The sequence below is a fragment of the Eriocheir sinensis genome, chromosome 24, assembly GCF_024679095.1.
Source record: "Eriocheir sinensis breed Jianghai 21 chromosome 24, ASM2467909v1, whole genome shotgun sequence".
NCBI classification, from domain to species: Eukaryota; Metazoa; Arthropoda; class Malacostraca; order Decapoda; family Varunidae; genus Eriocheir; species Eriocheir sinensis.
In genome coordinates, this window is record NC_066532.1 from 11,041,489 (window position 1) to 11,062,175 (window position 20,687).

The following is a 20,687-nucleotide window of genomic DNA, read 5'->3' on the forward strand; positions in this document are numbered from 1 at the left end:
CACAGCAGAGATAGAACGGCCGGAAAGGAAACTGGAGATAAAGGAACAGAGAGAAGGATAGAATCCGAAAGAGGGCAGTTTAGAAAGCAAGGACTTGTGCCAGACTCTACCGAAGGCTTTCGATATGTCTAGCGCAACTGAGAAAGTTTCACCGAAACGGCTAAGAGAGGATGACCAAGAGTCAGTTAAGAGAGCAAGAAGATCGCCAGTAGAACGCCCCTTGCGGAACCCATACTGGCGATCAGATAGAAGGCTAGAAGTGGAAAGGTGCAATTGAATCTTCCGGTTAAGGATTGATTCGAAAACTTTAGATAGACAGGAAAGTAGAGCTATAGGGCGGTAGTTTGAGGGATTGGAACGGTCACCCTTCTTAGGCACAGGCTGTACAAAGGCATAATTAAAGCAGGAAGGAAAGGTAGATGTTGATAGGCAGAGACGAAAGAGTTTGACCAAGCAGGGTGTCAGCACGGAAGCACAGTTTTTAAGGACAAAAGGAGGCACTCCATCAGATCCATAAGCCTTCTGAGAGTTGAGGCCAAAGAGGGCATAGAAAACATCATTTGGAAGAATCTTAATAACAGGCATAAAGGAGTCAGAGGGGGGATGAGTAGGAGGAATATGCCCAGATTCGTCCAGGATGGAGTTCTGACAGAAAGTTTGAGCGAAGGGTTCAGCTTTAGATATAGATGAGACGGCAGTGCTCCCGTCAGGGTTAAGGAGAGGAGGGAAAGAGGAAGAAGTGAAATTGGTGGAGATATTTTTGACTAGGTGCCAGAAGTCAGGGGAAGAACTAGAAAGAGCAAGGTGTTGACATTTTCTATTGATGAAAGAGGTTTCGGTAAGAAGAGAATAGATTTGGCACGATTCCGGGCTGAAATGTAAAGTTCATGGTTAGTAGGAGTGCGAAGGCTCTGGTACCTTTTGTGAGCCACCTCTCTATCTTTAATAGCACGAGAACAAACATGATTAAACCAAGTTTTTTTAGCATGAGGAGCAAAGAAAGAACGTGGAATGTATGCCTCCATTCCAGAGACAATCACCTTTGTGATGCGCTGGGCACACAGAGAGGGGTCTCTCTCCTGGAAGCAGTAATCATTCCACGGGAAATCGGAAAAGTACATCCTCAGGTCGTCCCACCGAGCTGAAGCAAAATGCCAGAAGCATCACCTCTTCGGTGGGTCCAGAGGATGAACAGGAGCGATGGGACAGGATACAGAAATAAGGTTGTGATCGGAGGAGCCCAACGGAGAGAACAGTTTGACAGAGTAAGCAGAAGGATTAGAGGTAAGGAAGAGGTCTAGAATGTTGGGCCTGTCTCCAAGACGGTCGGGAATACGTGTAGGGTGCTGAACCAACTGCTCTTGGTCGTTGAGGAGAGCAAAGTTGTAGGCTTGTTCACCAGGCCGGTCAGTGAAAAAGGATGAAAGCCAGAGCTGGTGGTTAACATTGAAATCTCCCAAGATGGAGATTTCAGCGAAGGGAGAGTGAGTCAAGATGTGCTCCACTTTAGAGTTCAAATAGTCAAAGAATTGTACATAGTTAGTACGTTGGGTGAGAGATAAACAGCACATATGTATTTAGTAATAGAATGACAATGAAGTTTTAGCCAAATGGTGGAAAATTCAGAAGAGTCAAGGTCGTGGGCACGAGAGCAAGTGATGTCGTTGCGCACGTAGGCACAACATCCAGCTTTGGATTGAAATTTAGGACAGAGATAGTAGGAGGGAACAGAATAGAGGCTCCTGTCAGTAGCCTCAGAAACCTGTGTTTCGGTGAGGAAGAGAAGTTGAGGCTTAGAAGAGGAGAGATGGTGTTCCACAGAATGGAAATTAGAACGAAGACCGCGAATGTTGCAGAAATTGATAAGGAGGAGGTTCGAGGAGTTATCAGGACACCTCTCAAGTCGGCAGCCAGAAGGGGAGTCCTCCCTGGGGGAATTTGTGCCCCCCCCCCAGGCGGGGACTCCGAGGCAGTGTTATTGCGCCATTTTGAATTTTGAATTTTGGGAAAAGGTGTGTATGTTGTGTGAATGTAGAGCATGCTGAGCTACTTTCTGGTGTTGATGAAACAAAATGGAAACGGTTAGTGAGGACATGGGAATGGTCTTTGAAGGGCTTCAGCACCCTCCTCGCTTCCCATATATCCTCACCGGGAGTAGCTCACGTCCGTTCGGTAGGTATCTTCCTACCTACCCCTAAAAATTGCGCATAAGAGATAAAGTGAAATATATAATAAAAATAAACCATAGAGTCCATCATATACTCACATCTTACATTTCTTTCTTTACTATGCAATATACATATATATATATATATATATATATATATATATATATATATATATATATATATATATATATATATATATATATATATATATATATATATATATATATATATATATATATATATATATATATATATATATATATATATATATATATATATATATATATATATATATATATATATATATATATATATATATATATATATATATATATATATATATATATATATATATATATATATATATATATATATATATATATATATATATATATATATATATATATATATATATATATATATATATATATATATATATATATATATATATATATATATATATATATATATATATATATATATATATATATATATATAACATATGGCCTATAGCGCCGGTAGGCTTATCCTTATTATGGGCTTGATGGTCGGCCCGAGCCCGTTATAGCGCCAATATTCTTAGCTCGGGCTACCCCCCGGGAGCTCATTCTTGATTTCACTTGGACAGCTTTTTCTAGAGTCCGGGTTGATTGGTGGGCCTCAGGACAGCATGTGGGTAGTCTTAGGTCACTCGGCGGTGAATGAAAAATCCCAGGTGGTAGCAACGGATTCGATCCCGCATCATCAACAATGCGGCGCATGAGGGGCCGGCACGCTAACCACTCAGCCACCATGAGAATGTGCTGTCAATTGGTAATCTCACTACACAAAGGAAATAAAATAAAATGGTAGCAGGCCAGGGTTACATTTAATGATACCACTCTCAAAAGTAACAAAATACTGGTGGCATACTTTGAAAGGGCATAATAATAATATAATAATAACATCAGTACATAATATTACAGTTCACAGTTCATCTGTATTTTTCCTGTTATCTAAGCTTTTCAACATGACAGATCAGGATTCTTCTTTTTTTTTCCTTTGCTTTCTTACTTTCTTGCTTTAGTGTATTTCGTTCCTTGACTACTCAGTTTTTTTTTCTTATGTCTTTCTTTGTCACTGAGGTTTCTGGTTTCTTAAACATATCTTTTCTTTGGTTTTGATGTTTTCCCACCTGTTACTAACTTAGCCATTTTTCTCATTCCACTTCCTTTGTCCATGATCTTCCTGATCAATACTCTCATTCAAACAAAAATATCTGCACTTCAAAAAAACTCTATGACATCCTCTGGTAAAAGAACAAGATCTCTTACTCCATTTTTTATGTTTTGGACAAAATGTTTTTCTGTTTTAAAATTCTCATTTCCTTGGTAGGATATGAACATTTTTTCCATTCTCTGCAACTGTTCATAGAATTTATTGCTGGGTTGCTTCAGCTTTCCTGCATTTCTACTTACAGTTCCAACCCTTGTGTTATCTGATCCTAGGAATTCATACTGAGAATATTTCCTTACTATGAAGCCGTCAACATACCGCAGTGCTTCTTTTTCCACTACATCCTCAAGCTGTATGCCCTAGACATCATAGGAAGCAGGCTCAGCACAGTCTGCCGTTTATCATCACAGTCACTGGCAAAAATTATAGCTGATAGGGTCAGTTCGTGGTCTAAGTTCTCATGATCATCCTCATTGGCCTATATCATGTTGCATTCAGTCTTGGGAATGCTTTTGGCCGTTAATAGGTCAACCTGTTTCCGTGTGGCACATTCCTTTTCAACGTTTGACCTCTGACTCATCAAATCAGTCTCTTTCCCCAAAGAATATATTTTTTTTGTTCTGTATTTAACTGTCACTGGGGATGGGTGCTCATAAGTCCCACCCATTTCCCTCACACATCCAAAAAGTGTTCTAGATAATCTTGATTGAGTATGTGGGTTATTATGTAGGAAACATGATATTTTACAGTCAGCATTCCATACCGCCTCAGAGTCCCAGCCTAGGAGGGGGACCATAAATTCTCCCCAGGGAGAACTCCCCTTCTGGCTGCCGACTTGAGAGGTATCCTGATAACTCCTCGAACCTCCTCCTTATCAATTTCTGCAACATTCGCGGTCTTCGTTCTAATTTTCATTCTGTGGAACACCATCTCTCTTCCTCACCGAAACGTAGGTTTCTGAGGCTACTGACAGCAACCTCTACTCTGTTCCCTCCTACTATCTCTATCCTAAATTTCAATCTTAAGCTGGATGTTGCGCATACGTGCGCAACGACATCACTTGCTCTCGTGCCAACTACATTGACTCTACTGAATTTTCCACCATCTGGCTAAGACTTCATTGTCATTCTATTACTAAATACATATGTGCTTTTTATCTCTCGCCTAACACTACTAACTATGTAAAATTCTTTGACTATTTGAACTCTAAAGTGGAGCACATCTTGACTCACTCTCCCTTTGCTGAAATCTCCATCTTGGGAGATTTCAATGTTCACCACCAGCTTTGGCTTTCATCCTCCTTCACTGACCAGCCTGGTGAACAAGCCTACAACTTTGCTCTCCTCAACGACCTAGAGCAGTTGATTCAGCACCCTACTCGTATTCCCGACCGTCTTGGAGACAGGCCCAACATTCTAGACCTCTTCCTTACCTCTAATCCTTCTTTTTTTTTTTTTTTTTTTTTTTTTTTTACATTGCAGCCTATTGCGCCGGTAGGCTTCTTCCCGGTGGATCCTGATGGTCGGTCCAAGGCTTCTCTCCGGTAGGTCCTGATGGTCGGCCCAGCCCGTTCTGGCGCAGGCGAGTGTTTATAGTGGCGCCATCTTGCATTGGCTCATGCTGCCCTCCCAGAGCTCATCTTTGATCCTAGAATCTAGAGTCCGGGTTGATAGGTGGTCTTCTGGACAGCATGTGGGTAGTTTTAAGCCACTCGGCGGCGGCTGAAAAATCCCAGCTTGGTGGCACCGGGCGGGGATTGAACTCGCGTCCTCCTGAACACGAGGCCGTTACTTTGACGACTCAGCCACCGCCTGCTTACTCTGTCAAACTGTTCTCTCCGTTGGGCTCCTCCGATCATAACCTTATTTCTGTATCGCTCCTGTACATCCTCTGGACCCGCCGAAGAGGCGATGCTTCTGGCATTTTGCTTCAGCTCGGTGGGACGACCTTAGGATGTACTTTTCCGATTTCCCGTGGAATGATTACTGCTTCCAGGAGAGAGACCCCTCTGTATGTGCTCAGCGCATCACAGAGGTGATTGTCTCTGGAATGGAGGCATACATTCCACGTTCTTTCTCTGCTCCTCATGCTAAAAAGCCTTGGTTTAATCATGCTTGTTCTCGTGCTATTAAAGATAGAGAGGCAGCTCACAAAAGGTTCCAGAGCCTTCGAACTCCCACTAATTTTGACCTTTACATTTCAGCCAGGAATCGTGCCAAATCTATTCTCCGACTTACCAAAACTTCTTTTATCAATAGAAAATGTCAACACCTTGCTTCTTCTAATTCTTCCCGTGACTTCTCTCATCTAGCCAAAAATATCTCCTCCAATTTCACTTCTTCCTCTTTCCCTCCTCTCCTTAACCCTGACGGCAGCACTGCCGTCTCATCTGTCTCTAAGGCTGAACTCTTTGCTCAAACTTTCTGCAAGAACTCCACCCTGGACGATTCTGGGCATATTCCTCCTACTCATCCCTCCTCTGACTCCTCTATTCCTGTTATTAAGATTCTTCTAAATGATGTTTTCTATGCCCTCTCTGGCCTCAACTCTCAGAAGGCTTATGGACCTGATGGAGTACCTCCTATTTTCCTTAAAAACTGTGCTTCAGTGCTGACACCCTGCCTGGTCAAACTCTTTCGCCTCTGCTATCTTTCCTTCCTGCTGGAAGTATGCCTTTGTACAGCCTGTGCCTAAGAAGGGTGACCGTTCCAATCCCTCAAACTACCGCCCTATAGCTCTACTTTCCTGTCTATCTAAAGCTTTTGAATCAATCCTTAACCGGAAGATTCAAAACCACCTTTCCACTTCTAACCTTCTATCTGATCGCCAGTATGGATTCCGCAAGGGGCGTTCTACTGGCGATCTTCTTGCTCTCGTAACTGACTCTTGGTCATCCTCTCTAAACCGTTTCGGTGAAACTTTCTCTGTTGCGCTAGATGTATCGAAAGGCTTCGATAGAGTCTGGCACCAGTCTTTGCTTTCTAAACTGCCCTCTTTCGGATTCTATCCCTCTCTCTGTTCCTTTATCTCCTGTTTCCTTTCCGGCCGTTCTATCTCTGCGGTGGTAGACGGTCACTGCTCTTCCCTTAAACCTATCAACAGTGGCGTTCCACAGGGCTCTGTCCTATCACCCACTCTCTTCCTGTTATTCATGAATGATCTTATTTTCATAACAATCTGTCCTGTCCACTCATACGCCGACGACTCCACTCTGCATTATTCAACCTCTTTCAATAGAAGACCATCAACACAGGAAGTACACGACTCCAGACTGGTGGCTGCAGAACGCTTAACCTCAGACCTTGCTATCATTTCCGATTGGGGCAGAAGGAACCTTGTGTCCTTCAATGCCTCAAAAAACTCAATTTCTCCACCTATCAACTCTACACAATCTTCCAAACACCTATCCCCTATTCTTCGACAACACTCAGCTGTCACCTTCTTCAACACTAAACATCCTTGGTCTATCCTTAACTCAAAATCTCAACTGGAAACTTCATATCTCCTCTCTTGCTAAATCAGCTTCCTCGAGGTTGGGCGTTCTGTATCGTCTCTGCCAGTTCTTCTCCCCTGCGCAGTTGCTATCCATATACGGGGGCCTTGTCCGCCCTCGTATGGAGTATGCATCTTACGTGTGGGGTTGCTCCACTCACACAGCTCTCCTGGACAGAGTGGAGTCTAAGGCTCTTCGTCTCATCAGCTCTCCTCCTCCTACTGATAGCCTTCCACCTCTTAAATTCCGCCGCGATGTTGCTTCTCTTTCTATCTTCTATCGATATTTCCACGCTGACTGCTCTTCTGAACTTGCTAACTGCATTCCTCCCCCCCTCCCGCGGCCCCGCTGCACACGACTTTCTACTCATGCTCACCCCTACACTGCCCAAACCCCTAATGCCAGAGTTAACCAGCATCTTTACTCTTTCATCCCTCACGCTGGTAAACTCTGGAACAACCTTCCTTCATCTGTATTTCCTCCTGCCTACGACTTGAACTCTTTCAAGAGGAGGGTATCAGGACACCTCTCCTCCCGAAATTGATCTTTCTTTCGGCCACCTCTTTTAATTCTTTTTTGGGAGCAGCGAGTAGCGGTTTTTTTTTTTTTATTATTGTTTTCTTTTTTTGTGTGTGCCCTTGAGCTGCCTCCTTTGTTGAAAAAAAAAAATGCCCTCTCTGGCCTCAACTCTGAGAAGGCTTATGGACCTGATGGAGTGCCTCCTATTGTACTTAAAAACTGTGCCCCAGTGCTGACACCCTGCCTGGTCAAACTCTTTCGCCTCTGCCTGTCAACATCTACCTTTCCTTCCTGCTGGAAGTACGCCGTCATACAGCCTGTGCCTAAGAAGGGTGACCGATCATATCCCTCAAACTACCGCCCTATAGCTTTCCTTTCCTGCCTATCTAAAGCTTTTGAATCAATCCTTAACCGGAAGATTCAATAGCACCTATCCACTTCTGACCTTCTATCTGATCGCCAGTATGGGTTCCGTAAGGGGCGTTCTACTGGCGATCTTCTTGGTCATCCTCTCTTAGCCATTTTGATGAAACTTTCTCAGTTGCGCTAGACTTATTGAAAGCTTTCGATAGAGTCTCTGCTTTCTAAACTGCCGTCTTTCGGATTCTATCCCTCTCTCTGCTCCTTTATCTCCAGTTTCCTTTCCGACCGTTCTATCTCTTCTGTGGTAGACGGTCACTGTTCTTCCCCAAAACCTATCAATACTGGTGTTCCACAAGGTTCTGTCCTATCACCTACTCTCATTTTGTTATTCATCAATTATCTTCTTTCCATAACAAACTGTCCTATCCACCTATACGCTGATGACTTAACTCTGCATTATTCAACTCCTTTCAATAGAAGACCTTCTCAGCAGGAATTACAAGACTCCAGACTGGAGGCTGCAGAACGCTTAACCTCAGACCTTACTATCTTTCCGATTGGGGTAAAAGTGTCCTTCAATGCTTCAAAAACCCAGTTTCTCCACTTATTAACTCGACAGAATCTTCCAATCACCTATCCCCTATTCTTCGTCAACACCCAGCTGTCACCTTCTTCACCAATCATCGGTCTATCTATAGCTTCAAATCTCAACTGGAAACTTCACATCTTCTCTCTTGCTAAATCAGCTTCCTCGAGGTTGTGCGTTCTGTATCGTGTCCGCCAGTTCTTCTCCCCCGCATAGATGCTTTCCATATATACGGGCCTTGTCAGCCCTCGTATGGAGTATGCATTTCACGTATGGGGGGCTCCACTCACACAGCTCTTCTGGACAGAGTGGAGTCAAAGGCTCTTCGTCTCATCACCTCTCCTCCTCTTACTGACAGCCTTCTACTTCTTAAATTCCGCCGCCATGTTGCTTCTCTTTCTATCTTCTATCGATATGTTCATGCTGTCTGCTCTTCTGAAGTAGCTAACTGCATGCCCCCCCCCCCCCCTCCCGCAGCCCCGATGCACACAACTTCCTACTCATGCTCATCCCTATACCGTCAAAACCCCTTATGCAAGAATTAACCAGCATATCCATTCTTTCATCCTCTTCACTGGTAAACTCTGGAACAGTCTTTCTTCATCTGTATTTCCTCCTGCCTATGAATTGACCTCTTTCAAGAAGAGTGTATCAAGACACCTCTCCACCCGAAATTGACCTCTCTTTTGTCTACTCGATCTTTACTTTTTACTTTTGTGGGAGCGGCGAGTAGCGGGCTTTTTTTTGTAGTCTTTGTTGCCCTTGATGTAAATCCTTTGATGTAAAAAAAAAAAGACACCCACACCAATCAACTCCCATGTAAACACCCACACCACCCCACCCCATGTAAAAACCTGCAACACCCCACTCCCATGTAACCACCCACACTACCCCTCCCCCATGAAACCACCCACAACACACCACCCCCATGTAACCACCTACAGTACTATACCTCTATGTAACCACCCACTACACACCACCCCCATGTAATCACCCACACCACCCCACCCTCATGTAACCACTGCAATACCCCACCCTTATGCAATCACCTACACCACCCCAGCACCATGTAACCACCCACACCACCCAACTCCCATGTAACCACCCAACCCCCATGTAACAAACCATACCACTACACAACCATGTAACCACCCACATCACCCAACTCCCATGTAACCACCCAACCCCCATGTAACAATCCATACCACTACACAACCATGTAACCACCCACACAGCACACCACCCGAATGTAACCACCCACACCACACCAGCCCCATGTAACCACCCCACACTACCCCACCCTCATGCAACCACCCACTCCATCCGACCCCTATTTAACTACTCACACCACCATTTACACCATCACATACCCATGTAACCACCCCCATCACCCCACCATCATGTAACCACCCACACCACCTCACCCCCATGTAACCAAACACACCACCAAACACCCATGTAACCACCTACATTGCACGAAACCCATGTAACCACCCAAACCGCCCTACGACCATGAGACCACCCACACCACACCAATTTAACCATGCACACCACACCACCCCCATGTAACCACCCACACCACCCCATCGCTATGTAACCACCCCACACCGCCTCCATGTAATCAACCCCACCACACCACACCCATTTAACCACCCACACCACCCCAGTATAGCCACCCACACGACACCACCCCCATGGAGCCACCCACACAACCCCTAAGTAACGACCCACAACACCCCACCCCCATGAAACAACCCACACCACCCAACCCACATGAAACAACCCACAACACCCCACCCACATGTAACCATCCACACCGCACCACCCTCAAGTAACCACCCACACCACATCACCCCCATGAAACAACCCACAACACCCCACCCACATGTAACCATCCACACCGCACCACCCTCATGTAACCACCCACACCGCATCACCTTCACGTAACCACCCACAACACCCCATCCCCATGTAACCACTCACACCACCCGACCCCCATGTAACCACCCACACCGCCCCAATCCCATGTAACCACCCAGAACACCCCACCCCCATGTAACCACTCACACCACCCGACCCCCATGTAACCACCCACAACACCCCACCCCCATGTAACCACTCACACCACCCGACCCCCATGTAACCACCAGCACCCCACCCCCATGTAACCACTCACACCACCCGACCCCCATGTAACCACCCACAACATTCCACCTCCATGTAACCACCAAAACCACCTCATCCCCATGTAACCACCCACACCACCCCACCCCCACGCAACAACCCACACCACCCCACACCCATGTAACCGCTCACAACACACGAGACCCATGTAACCACCACCCCCACCCCACCCCCATATAACCATCCAAGCAACCCCACTCCCATGTAACCACCCACAACACACCACCCTTATGTAACCACCCACACCACCTAACTCACATGTGACCACCCATCTTCTTCTTCGGTGATTTACCCCCTAAAAAGGGGGAACGGGCCTTTGTCTAGCGACGGCCCGTCGCAGGGGGGAACCCGCCGCTGGCGTGCGGCGGGTGTGGGGAAGCCTCCGCCGCCGCCACAGCCACGAGTAAGAGCCGGCGAGCAGCGACGGAGGCACGGGCTCTCTGGGCAGGCGCCCAGCAGACACCCGTAGCTGACACGTGCGAGCAGCCGACTGGTCGACTTGACCACGGAGGGGTGGCCCTAAGCGAGGATGACCCCACGGGTCCACCTCGCCTCCGTAGAAGGGCCACCCGGCTGCTCGCCCGAGGAGTGCTGGCGTTCCACCGACCACCCACCGCACCCCACCCCCATATAACCATGCAACCAACCCCAATCCCATGTAACCACCCACAACACACCACCCCCATTTAAGCAGCCACCTCATCCGACCCCCATGTAGCCACCCACAACACCCCACCTCCATGTAACCACCAACAACACCCCACCCCCATGTAACCACCCACAACACCCCACCTCCATGTAATCATCAACAACACCCCACCCCCATGTAACCACCAACAACACCCCAACCCCATATAACCATCAACAACCCCCCCCCCCCCATTTAACCACCAAAACCACCCCACCACCATGTAACTACCCACACCACCCCACCATCATATAACCACCCACATCACCCCACCTTCATATAAATTAACCACGTAAAACGGGGGTTCTCTAACTTTTTAACTCGTCGACCCCTCAATGAAATTTCTAATTTTCTATCGACCCTCTAGCTCTTAATTCAAGGGAAAAACCACCGATACCAAAATTAATATGAGTAGTAGTAGTAGTAGTAGTAGTAGTAGTAGTAGTAGTAGTAGTAGTAGTAGTAGTGGTGGTGGTAGAAATAGTAGTAGTAGTAGTAGTAGTAGGAGGAGGAGGAGGAGGAGTTGACATACAGTATGATAAATAGGTAACACACAGTAAGAAAATATGTCGAGGTGTACGAATATATGTAACTTAATCTCAGTGTAACATACCATTTTGTCTTTCACTGTTGACATCACTAATGTGAAGGATGTGCCTGATGGGTCTCAACAAGGACGCTGATATTAGATTGCAGGTTGGTGAGCTTCATTCGTAGGTCATCTCGTTCTTCCAAGCTTAGTCTGCTCCTCTGTTATGTTAAGACTGCGTTTGCATGACTGAAACTAAATTCAACCATGTATTAACTTGGGAAAGCAAATAAAAATGGCTCAACCACTGCACAAATTTGAAGATATTAAGCAACGTTGTTCTCGTTGATCCTAAATTCATGGAGGCCTTTTTCTTCTGAACAAGGCACTTGCTTCCAGGTCCACAGTCATGTCATTGAATTCTTCCTTCATGTGTAAAGCAATGTCTGCATTCCCTATTTCAACATCGAACGGAGTTGGGATCCATTCAGGCACTTTCATTTTCGCCAGGTCATCACAGCGGACTTTAAAGTCTTCAATTAAATTTTCCAGATGAGTCATGTATATTTTTAGGTCATCGTCAGAAATGCTTTCACTTTGTATCTGTTGTAAGTTTGAAAAATACCGAAAATCTCTACGTGCCAGTGAAGCTCTAAACAAGCTTATCTTGCCTTGGAATCACAGTAGAACTGTCCTGGACTGAATGATGGTAACATCTTTACCCTGCAGACGTTTTTGGGTCTTATTAAATTTAGAATAGAGGTCTGCCAAATATAACAGGGCTATTTTGCATTTTTTCAACTCTTCACATAGAGATGAGTCCACGTCTGGCAGGAACTGAGCATTTGAGTTGGGGAAGCGATGGCTGAGTGGTAGCGTGACGGCGTCGCTTTCGGGAGATCCAGAAGGGACGTCGGTTGGAATCCTGGCCGGTACATAGCTGGGATTTTTCAGTCACCGCCGAGTAGCCTAAGACTGCCCACATGCTGCCCTGAAGACCAACTATCAACCCGGACTCTAGATAACCTCTCCAAGGAGAGGCTCAAAGATGAGCTCGGGTCGGGGGGGGGGGGGGAGCAGTATGAACCAATGCAAGATGACGCATCACAACTGCGTCACAACGGGCTGGGCCGACCATCAGGCCCCACCAGTGAGGAGGCCTAACGGCGCTATAGTCTGCGACTTTCAAGGCATCATGCAGTTCACCACTGAGTTTCTTGGCTACAAGATGTTGCTTGTGCAGTAAACAGTGTACGATACGTACATCAGGCACTTTTTCTTTGAGTAGGCTTGCAAATCCTCTGTACCGGCCAACCATTGCTGGTGCTCCATCAGTAGCCACGGCAGTAATATTACTGAGAGGTATGTTGTGCTTTTCAAAATACTGCTGCACACATTGTAAAATTGTCTCACTTTTGCATCAGCTGTGAGATACTTGGCAAACAAAAATTCATCAATAATGTTCTTTTGACTTTGACTGCAATACCTCACATCAGCGATAAGAAGATTAGAGCTGCCAAAAGTCCACTCATCGAGTAGTAGAGATAACCTACTATCCTGAAGATCAGATACCAAGTTTTTTTCCACATCATCTGCCATTTCATCAATTCTTTTTTGCACTGTACTGTTACTTAATGGCAATTTTTTTTTTTCTTCGGAACAGAGTGAAAATCATTCTTCATAACTGTTTCTATAACTTCTTTAAAGGCTGGGATTATGATTGCCTCACCAATAGTGTGCGTCTTTCCTTTCTTTACTAGCATGGGGGAGATGTATGAGGCTTTCAAACCTCCTTCAGTATCAGCACTGGCGGGTGTTTTGAAAAAATTATTGATATTTGATCGACTTTTGAGTTTTTGTTTCAGTGTCTTGAAATGGTCAAGGTTTTTGTTTTCTTATGAGAGTGAACCCTTTCAAGGTGGTCCTTCGTCTTTGCAGGATTCATGACATCATTACTGAAAGTATTTTCACACAGGAGACACTATGGCATGGTGTCATTGGTTAATGAAGTAATGAATAAATATTTCAAATATTCCTGAGAATACTGTCTGCATTTCTTAGCAGCAACAGCAGCCATTATGTCTATTATACAAAATTTTCAACACAACTGACCGTATCCTAGCGCTTCGCGTACTGGTGGAGCGCCGACATGAGTTTCGACAGGGGATGCTTGCAGCCTATGTCGATCTCAAGAAGGCGTTTGATTCAGTGCATCGTGAGGCACTCTGGGATCTTCTGCGACTCCGTGGGATTCCTGCGAGGACTATTGGACTACTGACTGGCCTGTATTCTGGGACAGAGAGTGCTGTGAAGTGTGGGGATGGGGGGCTTGTCCAGCTTCTTTCCCGTGAATGCGGGAGTGAGGCAGGGCTGTGTCCTTGCCCCATCGTTTTTCAACATTTGTATGGACTGGGTACTGGGCAGAGTTTTGGGCCAGAGTCGTTGCGGAGCATCCTTTGGCAATACCAGGGTCACTGACCTTGTTTTTGCTGATGATGCAGTAATCCTGGCGGAGTCGCTGGAGGTTTTGGTGATGGCTCTCGAGGCACTGCACGGGGAGGCGAAACCCTTGGGACTCCAGGTCTCCTGGGCCAAGACCAAGTACAGGTGTTTGGAGGCTTGCTGGATGACACAGTACAGTCTGTTCATGCGTGTGGAGAGGACGTTGAAATCTCAGAAAGTTTCATGCATCATGGTAGCGTAGTTCAAAACAACGGTGAGTCTGGCCAAGAAGTCTTACGGCGGATTGGTCTGGCCCACGGTGTTATGGACTCGCTCAACACGACTATATGGCGTTGTCGGTACCTGTGCAGAAGGACAAAGATCCGGATCTTCAAGTCCCGTGTGCTCCCTATCTTACTCTATGGTTGTGGGACATGGACACTAAATGGGGACTTGCAGAGGCGGACTGATGCCTTTGGTAATAAGTGTCTACGCATAATCATGGGATATCGCTAGACTGACTTTGTGTCAAACAGGCGACTACTCCTTGAGACTGATTCGGCATATATTACCTGCATAGTCCGTCAACTCCAACTCCTGCTATACGGGCACGTGGCACGTTTTCCGAAAGCTGATCCTGCTCATCGGGTTGTCTCTGTAAGAGATAATCCTGAGTGGAGGAGGCCAAGGTGACTCCCACGGAGTTCGTGGATGGAGCAAGTCGATAGATCCTGACGGGAGGTACTCGGGTTGGGAAGGGGACCTGCATGGAGACTCGCCCGGAAGGACCCCCGGGCTTGGCGTCGTAGGGTAGGCGAGGCGACGCGCCCACCGGCGTATGCCCCCATTGATTGATGATTGATTGATTTAAATAGACAAGAAAGTGACGGTAGTTTGAGGGATTGGAACGGTCACCTTTCTTAGGCACAGGCTGTATGTAGGCGTACTTCCAGCAGGAAAGAAAGGTAGATGTTGACAGGCAGAGACGAAAGAGTTTGACCAGGCAGGGTGTCAGCACGGAAGCACAGTTTTTAAGGACAATAGGAGGCACTCCATCAGGTCCATAAGCCTTCTGAGAGTTGAGGCCAGAGAGGGCATGGAAAACATCATTCTTAAGAATCTTAATCACAGGCATAAAGGAGTTAGAGGGGGATGAGTAAGAGGAATATGCCCTGAATCGTCCAGAGTGGAGTTTTTAGAGAAAGTTTGAGAGAAGAGTTCAACCTTAGAGATAGATGAGATGGTGTTGTTGACAGGAGTAGGGAGAGGAGGGAAAGATGAAGAAGTGTAGTTGGAGGAGATATTTTTGGCTAGATGCCAAAAGTCCCTGGAAAAATCTGAAAAATCAAGGTTTCGGCATTTTCTATTGATGAAAGAGTTTTTGGTAGGTCGGAGAATAGATTCGGCACGATTCCGGGCAGAAATGTAATAGATAGGGATTACTAGGTGTGCGAAGGCTTTGGTTCCTTTCGTGAGCTGCCTCTCTATCTTTAATAGCACGAGAACAAGCATGATTAAACCAAGGCTTTTCAGTATGAGGAGTAGAGAAAGTACGTGGGATGTGTGCCTCCGTTCCAGAGACAATCACCTCTGTTGCACTGTGCACACACAGAAGGGTCTCTCTCCTGGAAGCAGTAATCATTCCACGGGAAATCGGAAAAATACAACCTCAGGTCGGCCGATCGGGCGGAGGCAAATTGCCAGCTCTTCGGTGGGTCCTGAGGCTGTATACGAGCGACAGGACAGGATGCAGAAATAAGGTTGTGATCGGAGGAGCCCAATGGAGAGAACAGTTTGATAGAGTAAGCTGAAGGATTCAAGGTTAGAAAGAGGTCTAGAATATTGGGCTTTCCCTCAAGGCAGTCGGAAATACGAGTAGGGTGCTAAACCTACTGCTCTAAATCGTTGAGGTGAGAAAAGATGTAGGCTTGTTCACCAGTCAATGAAATGAAAGAGGATGAAAGCCAAAGCTGGTGGTGAACATTGAAATCTCCAAGGATGTGGATTTCAGAAAAGGGAGAGTGGGTTAAGATGTACTCCAGTTTTAAGTTCAAATAGTCAAAGAATTTTACATAGTTGGTTGAGTTAGGTGAGAGATAAACAACACAGACGTATTTCGTAATAGAGTGACAATTAAGTCATAACCAGATGGAGGAAAATTCAGAAGAGTCAAGGTCGTGGGCACGAGAGCAAGTGATGTCGTTGCGTACGTTGACGTAACATCCAGCTTTGGATTGAAATTCAGGATAGAGATAGTATAAGGGAACAGAGTAGAGATTAATGCAGTAGCCTCCGAGACCTGTGTTTCGCTGAGAAAGAGAAGGAGAGAAGAGATGGTGTTCCACAGATTGAAAATTAGAACGTAGACCGCGACTGTTGCAGACGTTAATAAAGAAGTAGATTGAGGCGCTATCAAGACACTTCTTGGGTTTAAAGCCAATGGGGGAGTTCGCTCTGGCTGCATTTGTGGTCCCCCCCAGACGGAGACTTCGAGGCATTACTTTGTTTAGCCATTTTGAATTTTGAATAATAGTTTTGGGAAAATCGTGTAAGTGTTGTGTGTATGTAGAGTGGTGTGGACAGAAAGATGATTTTCCTTTAAAGAGCATGCTAAACTACTCTCTGATGTTGATGAGACAATAGAGAAACGGAGAGTGAGGACATGGGAAGGGTCTTTGGTGGGCTTGCAGCGAACTCCTCGCCTCCCATATACATCTCTCCGGGAGTCGCCTGCACCCCTTTCGGTAGGTGTCTTCCTACCTACTCCCCTGAGACCCTACGACGCCAAGTCTGGGGAACCCGCCGGGCGAGTCTCCATGCAGGCCCCCTTCCCATCCTGGCAGGATCTATGGACTTGCTCCATCCACGAACTCCGTGGGCGTCCCCTTGACCTCCTCCATTCAAGATTGTCTCTTACAGAGACAGCCCGATGGGCAGGATCAGCTTCTGGGTAGTCTGGCACGTGCCCGTATAGCCGGAGTCGGCGTTGACGGACTATACAGGTAATAGATGTCGAATCAGTCTCGCGGAGTAGTCGCAGGTGTGACACAAAGTCATTCCAGCGTTATCCCATAATCCTGCGTAGACATGTATTACCAAAGGCATCAATCCGCCTCTTCAAGTCCCCATTTAGTGTCCATGTCTCACAATCAAAGAGTAAGACGGGGACAACAAGGGACTTGAAGATCCAGATCTTTGTCCTTCTGCACAGGTATCGACAACGTTATACACTCGTGTTGAGTGACTCCATAAGACTGTGGGCCAGGCCAGTCCACCGTACGACTTCCTGGCGAAACACATCGTTGTTATGAACTACGTGAAACTTTCTGAGACCTCAACATCCTCTCCACACTCATGAACCGACTATACTATTTCATTTAGCAAGCATCCAGACACCTGTACCTTGGTCTAGGCCCAGGAGCCCTGAAGTCCCAAGGGCTTCGCCTCCTCGTGTAGTGCCTCGAGAGCCATCACCAAAACCTCCAGCGACTCTCCAGGATTACTGCATTATCGGCAAAAACAAAGTCAGTGACACTAGTGTTGCCAATGGATGCTCCACAATGACTCTGGTCCACAACTCTGCACAATAACCATTCCATACAAATATTGAAAAGCGATGGGGCAAGAATACAGCCCTGCCTCACTTCCGCATTCACAGGAAAGAAACCACTAATATGCCACCCCCACACTTAACAGCACTCTGTTCCAGAATACAGGCCAGTCAGGAGACCAATAGTCCTTGCAGGAATCCCACGGAGTAGCAGAAGATCCCAGAGTGCCTCGCGATGCACTGAGTCAAACGGCTTCTTGAGATCGACATAGACTGCAAGCATCCCCTGCCGAAACTCACGTTGGCGCTCCACCAGTACACGAAACGCTTGGATACGATCAGTTGCTGACATACCAGGCGTGAACCCAGACTGTTCAGGTCTCTGCATCTTCAGCATCCGGCTGCGAATTTGCATCAGTAAAGGTGGGCAGGCACCTTGCCTGGCACACTGAACAGTGTAATTCCACGGTAGTTCTTGCAGTCCTGTCGGTTCTCTTTCCCTTTCCAGATTGTGACGACCAACCCCCTCATCCAGTCAGGAGGAACGATACCGGACTGCCATACGGCAGTCAAGACGCATGCAACCAGCGGATAATGGCCTCACCTCCAGCTTTGAGCAGCTCCGCACTGATGTTACATGTGCCAGGTGCCTTGTCTCTCCGCAAATTTGTCATAGCCTCTCTGACCTCAGCCAGAGAGGGTGGGCTTTCGTTAATGGGTGTATCAACATCCGCCACCTGCAACCCAGCAACTGGAAGCTTCCCACGTGGAGGGTCCGCCGTGTACAGCTGCTCTAAATACTCAGCTCAACGAGCCCTGTGCCCATCCATGTCTGACACGAGACAACCATCAGCTGTTCGGATTGCACTCACCTGAGAGAGAGAATTGCAGCGGATCTTCTTCAGGGCTCGGTAGGCAAGTCGGAGGTCATTCGCATTTAAATGGCCCACGACTTCCTCAGCGATCCCCTGACATATTTCTCCTTGTCTCTCCTTAGGAGAGCTCTAATCCTACGCGACAGAGCCCTGTATTGGTCCCGAATCCCAGCAGGTCTGGCAGCGCGACTCTCCTCAATATTCTCTAGCGTCTCCGCCGAGGCAAAGCCACTCCTAGATCTCGGGCGCTCTGCAATGAACTTCTTTGGCAGCTCGCAAAGTCTCACGTTTGAAGGTATCCCATAGTTCTACAGGGTCCTCCAGGGTGCTGAGCACCTCGAATCGATTTGAGACTGTCACTGCATACTCATGAGCACATGACAGGTCCTTCGACCTCTCGAGATGGAATACAGTATTGTTGCATCTCGAGATTCTTTTTTGACCTGATATGAAACTTGTGTGTTAGTGTTACATAAACAAGCCTATGGTTAGTTGCATAGAACTCAGCATTCCGGTAAACCCTGCAGTACTGAAAGATCCTTCAACGAGTACTCACTAGGATGTGGTCAATCTCCTTAGCTATACCCCTCCGGCATCGCTATACCAAGTCCTGCGGTGCAGCTCTAGTCTCTAGTACCAGGAACCAGCAAATTTTCAACCTTCTGGATTTTGCAAAATTCAGGAGGAGAGAGTTGAAGATGTTCCTAGCAACAGAACCATGGAGATCAACACATAGCTCGTAGCCAACCCTGTCATTGCCAGTAGTAGCATTAAAGTCGCCCAAGACAATGAGTATGTCCCAGGGAGGGCACTGGTCTAATACGAAGTCGAGTTTGGCGTAGAACATCACCTCTTCAGTTTCACGCACCTCGATATGAGCGCACACTGCAACAAGTGACATGAAGCCCATTGTGTGCTTCATCCTCACTCGCATTATACGCTCATCAACCGGAGCAACCTCAACCACAAATGGCAGCAGTTGGCTGGAGATGCTCATAGCTACTGTACACCATTAAGATGGAAGCCATTGCTCATGCCGGACCAGTAGAGGGTGTTCCCCCTTAGTGATCTCGCCACTGCCAGGCCTTCTCGTCTCAGAGAGTTGCAGCATGTCCACCCTCAGCCTTCTGAGCTCATTTGATAGATAGGACAGTCAATAATCGTCTGAAAGGCTCCGGACGTTCCAGGAGCACACGCAGAGCCCTTCGAAGGTTAACCCGGGCTTGGTTCTGCAGGCGGGCGCAGCCTCTGTACCACCCCAGCCATCCCAAAAACAAAAAGAGGGGCTAGGGGGCGCTTCCTCTTTCGAGGTGCAGGGGTCCTGTGGGCTTTGCCCTGCACCCGTCACTGACGGCAGGCTCCCCGGATGCGGATGCATCGTGGAAGCCTTCCACGCGGTCGGACCCCCCCAGCAAGACCTACCTGTGCCTAAGAAGGGTGATCATTACAGCCCCTGAAACTGCCGTCCTATTCCTTTACTTTCCTGTCTTTCTAAAGCTTTTGAGTCAATCCTTCTTAAGCGTCTTTCTACTTCCGTCCACCAATCTGATTGCCAGTATGGGTTACGTAAGGAGCTTTCTACTGGTGATCTTACTGCCTTCCTAACATACTCCTGGCCATCCTCTCTTATCCGTTTCGGTGAAACTTTAGTTGTTACCTGTGACATCTTGAAATATTTTGACGGTCTGGCACAAATCTTTGCTTTCTCAGTTCCTCATCCTGTCAACTTGACACAAGTTTCCAAACACCTATCCTCTATTTTTTCGTAACATACAGGTGCCTACCTCTTGTAAAATAAACATCCTCAGTATATTCTTAACTCAAAATCTTTACGGGGAACTTAATATATCCTCTCTCGCTATGTCAGCTTCCTCGAGGTAAGGCGTTCTGTACCGTCTCCGCAATTTCTTTTCTCCCTCACAGATGCTTCCCATATACACCCTCGTAACCTGTTATCGTACGGTTGAGCCCTTAAGGTTGGAATCATTTTCGTGTCGCTTCGTTGAGCTCTTTCCAGTAAATCAATGTCCTTTCTGTAAATTGGAGACCAGAACTGTACTGCATACTCGAGATGC